Source organism: Phaseolus vulgaris, chromosome 7 (genome assembly GCF_051622355.1).
Source record: "Phaseolus vulgaris cultivar YP4 chromosome 7, ASM5162235v1, whole genome shotgun sequence".
Lineage (NCBI taxonomy): Eukaryota > Viridiplantae > Streptophyta > Magnoliopsida > Fabales > Fabaceae > Phaseolus > Phaseolus vulgaris.
This window is the reverse complement of record NC_143504.1, coordinates 58269379-58274804: the sequence shown is the minus strand read 5'-3', so window position 1 is coordinate 58274804 and position 5426 is coordinate 58269379.

The following is a 5426-nucleotide window of genomic DNA, read 5'->3' as shown; positions in this document are numbered from 1 at the left end:
TTTGTAAATACACTATTGCCCTTAAATAAAACAATATATTAAACGTAAAAGTTTAAAATATTTAACGGGTGGGTAATGTCGGAAATCTTACATCAACTAGAGATTAAGACATTTCATAATATATAAGTGGGTGTAAAACCTCACCTTATAAACTGGTTTTATGAAGTTGAGTTAAGTTTAAAGTTTAATTCTTAATATGCACTATCAGAAAATCATGAAATAAAAACTATTTTTTAGTGACAAAAAAAATTAGTTGTTATAGTGACTAAATTAGAAACCATCTTAGAGACTAAAAAATTTTAGTTTCTAAATTAATTTCTATTATTGTTAAATGGTTTCTAAATTAGTATTTAATTAGCAACCAAAGTTTTTTCTACCAAATTTAAAAATTAAATAATTGGTAGTTAAAACTTTGGTGGTTAATTAAATACTAATTTAGAAACCATTTAACAATAATAGAAATTATTTTAGAAACCATTTTTATTATTATTTAGCACTATTAATTAATACATTATTATTATTTAACTCTTAAAATGTATTATAATAATTTATATTTACAATTCTCATATCTAATAACACGAAGACTTTTTTCTTTAATTCACTCTTTTTTTTTATAAATAGGTTTGGAATTCATTAAGATTACTAAAGTAAATTACAACACAAATATAGTCTGAGACATAATTGAGATGTAATAATTAAATTATTTTTTTATCAATAAAGAATAAATAAAATAAAATGAAACACTTTAGAGATATCCATATACATATTTTAGGAATGTTCTAACTTTTATACAAAAAGTGATCAAGATCAACCTGCTCAATACCTAACATACAAACATTCTTCAGACTCTACAAACCACTCAACCACTGCTAAAAATTTTATCATATTTTGAGCTAGTTTTGTGAAAGTAAGGTTGCTAACAAAAATTGTGAGAAAGAAAATGAAGAAAAGATGATGCGAATGGTGGCATATAGTGACATATAGAAGTAATTTGACTAGAGAGAAAAGGAGAAAAGAGAAATTTGAAAGTGTGTGGCTAAGAAGAGTGGTGAATAGAAAATAGGTGTGAAAAGAAGGGTGTGGAGAAGAAAAAGACTGGCCCAAAAAGGAGTCGTTTGGTTTGGTGGATAATGACGATATGAAAATTGTCTTTGTGTGTCGCATTAATTGTTTCATCAACGACACATCGCCACGTAATACTCCAATTGTCCACGTCAACCCTAATCCCCAAATTTAAGGACTCTACACTTACACTTGTTCCAATCCAATTATTTCTACTTTTCTCACTATTATATTTTATATCCTCTTTATCAAAATGCCTCTCAACTTCAATAATCAAACACTAATCTTCTTCAAAACACTTAACTAATATGGTTACAATTTCATATTAAATAAAAATAGGCAAGAAAAATAATATAAAGATAAAAAATTAATAAATTTTTAGATTAAATACGGTGTCATAATATTTTATATAGATCTATTGACTCTTTTATACTGAATTTCTCTAGTATTTTTATAGAAAAATTTCAATAAATAATACCAAAATAATTAATTTATCTTAGTGATTAATTTAGATTAAAAAAAAGAAACTAATGGACAATAATAGAAGTCATCATTGATTAAAAAAAATTCACACATATTATATATATATTAGCACCCCAATAAAATTATATAACTAGTTGACATCGATTATTTTGTTCTTTTTTTTTCTTTTTTTTATAATTACAAAAATTATTTTTTTCTAATGACTATATTATTCTTAAAAGTAAGTTTTCAAGTAATTGTTTAGATGTCAAAATATATCATTTTCCGTATATGGATATAAAAAAAATAACCATAACAATTGTGATAAGTTTTAAGTTTTCATGAAACATTAATACATTAAACTATGATTTAAAGCTAAGTTGAATGTCTAATCAAATAATGTTGAATGTCTAATCAAATAATGACATTGAATTGTTTTAATGTGTAAAAGAATAATTATAAGAATGAGAAGTTATTGGAGTTAATAATGCAGAATGAGGATAAGGCATGGATATCATAAATTATTAAGAGTAGTTTCTGATATTCCCCTGGTACCATGCTCACAAGTACAATTATTTATTTATATAGCTTCTTCAGGTGTTCTACTTATATCAATATAATTAATATTAATAAGCTCTAATTTTTTAAAATAATTTTAAATTAGTATCTAAATTAATTATCAAGATTTTAGTTTTTAAATTAGTCTTTTAGAAATTAATAAAAAATTAATTTAGAATATGATTTAAAATTTTAATAGTTAATAATGAGACACTAATTTAAAAATTATTTTATAATTTTTTATTAATAATAAAAAATACTTTACATATTAATAATTTTTTAATTTATAAAATAGTGTCTAATTTAGTTAATATAGTAACTTGGTTTTTAATTTAATAAATTTTTTTAATGTTTTGATTGATCATAAATAATTAAAATAATTACTCAAAATTTATTTTAGATATCTATAGGTCTAATTATTCAAATCCCAAGTCCTAGTCTAATTATTACTCAAGTCTCAATTAGGTATCCAAGGATTCAACTATTTCCACAACATCATTAAGAAAAAGATTCCAACTTAAATGTCAAAAGTCAAAACTCATACCATTCCATTAGCAAATTTTGTTTCATTGTTTAAAATATGTATAAGTAGATAAATTTAATGATGATAAATGTGGATAGTTTCTATAAAGTTTCAAATTTAGATTTTATTATCTATAGTGTATGTACAATAATCTTTAAATGATTTGAATATCTTTATATTAACACGTATATTTTGATAAATTAAAACTATTTTTTAACAAAGAAATAATGTATATTTTTTATAAGTTTGTTTGGTCAATGTTATGATAACATGGCCATGTGTGGTATTGAATTTAATTTCCTCAAGTAAAATTTCGAGTTTGAACTTTGTAAAAGAAAAAAAAAATATAATTTAAAAGAGAAATTTTCGTCAGTTAAAATTTCAACAGTGTAGAAAAATATAATTCATCATAGAAGTTGTAGAATAGAAGGATTAAGATTAGTTTGTTTCGTAAATTTCTGCTATTAATTTATAGTTAAATTCATTTAGTTAAATAATGTTAATTTATTTAATATTCCTTTCAATGTAAAAATGAATTCAAAAGAGTATCTACATAGACCCCACCATTTTTCATTCTTCTCCTCTAAGATTAAAAAAATAAAAATGGTCACATCACAATTATATATATATATATAAATATACCAAAAAAGGGAATGATACTTCCTATTTTTTCACCTCTTCTCAATTTTTTTTTTATCTTTTTGTCCTGCATATTCTAAATACTACTTGAATTATTTTCTACTCTAATATACTGAAGAAAAAACCATAAAAATATAATGTAGCAATAGTTTGAAAAGGTGAATTTATTCCAAAAATAGGGCAAAAAGGGTATTAATATGACTTATATGAAATATCATAAATGGCAAAAGTGGTGGTTTATAGAAAAATAATAAAATAAAAAAATAATAGGAAAAATGAAATGAAAGTTTTAGGGGCGGTGCCCTAAGTGAGAGGGGAAGGTGAAGATGATGTTGACTCCAAAAAAGTGTCATAATGGATTCTTCACTACACTCCATTATTGTCCACTCCATTTATATACAAAACTATTTTATTCTATTTTATACATAGGATTTACTTATTTAACTTTATTCATCATATCATCTCTAATGCAATATTTTTAGTTTTTAATTTAAGACTCTCATTATCATATATAAGCATGCTTTTGTTAGAGTTTGTGGGATTAAATATATGTTTTTTTAATATACTCGAAATTATTTTTTTTCATAATTTATATTTAGATCTTTTAATTATTTATAGTAAGAAATTATTGGAATGAATCTTTGTTAATTTTTCTCATATTAATGTATTATAATATTAATTATAACATTCGTATCAGGAATGAATCAATATGAAATATTTTAATATTCATATCAAGAATGATGAGTCAATGTGAAATATTTTAACAGTAACAACAGTTAAAATAGTCCTTAATGAGTTAAATTCATATTTCGAAATATGCAAAAAAAAATTTATGAGAAAACATATAAATACTGATTAAATAATAACAACAATCTCAATAAATTTAAATCATAACAGGTTCGAAATTGACTCATTTGGTACGCAACAAATATTTTTTTATTATAAGTACCTAAAAAATTTAAAGTTTAGATTATGTTATTTTTAAAATTAAGAATATGATTAAGAAACAAATTGCTTTAAGGACTTTTATGATAACAAATATAAATTAACTTATCAAAATTAGGTTATACAAGCTAATTTATAATATTTTTTTCTCATCTCAAGTTTGAACTATTTTAAGTTGCGTATAAATTAATTTTAGTCTATGAAAAAAAAATCTTAATATACTCTAGTAAATTTTTTACATAAAAATTTATTCAAACACATTCATAACTTTTTATTTCTGTTTTGTAATTTTTTTGTATTTATTCTAAAATTAAGGTCTTGAATTTTTTATGTTAAAAATTTGTACTTTTGTAAATGTTTTTATTTATTTTATTTTGAATTAATTAAATTTGGAACCCAGCGTAATCATTTAAAATATCATTAAAAAATAGTCTAATGAAATAAAATGTACGAAATAAATATAGGAAAAATTTAGGATTTGACCAAAATTATGAATTCTATAAAATAGGATAACTAAATGTCTTTATTTCAAAATAGGAGAACCAAAATCGCGCGAACCGAATAAAATAGAGAAAATAAAATTGTAATACATAAAACTAATAATGAGGTTTTATTATAATAAAATAAAAATAAAAAACTTAAGTAACATTACAATAAAATCAACAATATTCAGAACAATTGATTAATTAGGTTTTTTAAATATACCAATAAGAGTTTAGAGTTTGTGATAATGTATATGGAAAAATATTTATTATTATTTTTTTATAATTTCCACTTAAAGATTGCTCTAATGATTTTTTTTTCGTGAAAAATATTTGATTAAAAGCATGTAGGTATCATTATTTTTTATTATTATTAATGGCCCAAATATAAAGTTAGAAATGTTTTAAAGAATGTAATAAGTTTTTAAAAAATGTGTGAAGAAATGAGATAGTGGGTAAATAATGAAAAGTCATCACCTTAAATATCTGACACGTGGCACGACAATTTTCTATTTTTGCTTCCACGTGTTACGTCTTATTAATATAACTTTCTTTGTTCTTCTTCATAACCTAAGCTCTATTCTTACCTTTGTTTTCCATATATATATATATATATATAAAAGTGAACTTCTTCCATAAAAATTTTACAACAAGACTTGTTGGAGATCCACGTCCATTAGAGATGAGAATATTTATAAATGGATGCAAACCTCATCCTATAAGTCGATTTTATGAGGTTGAGTTAGGTTTAAAGT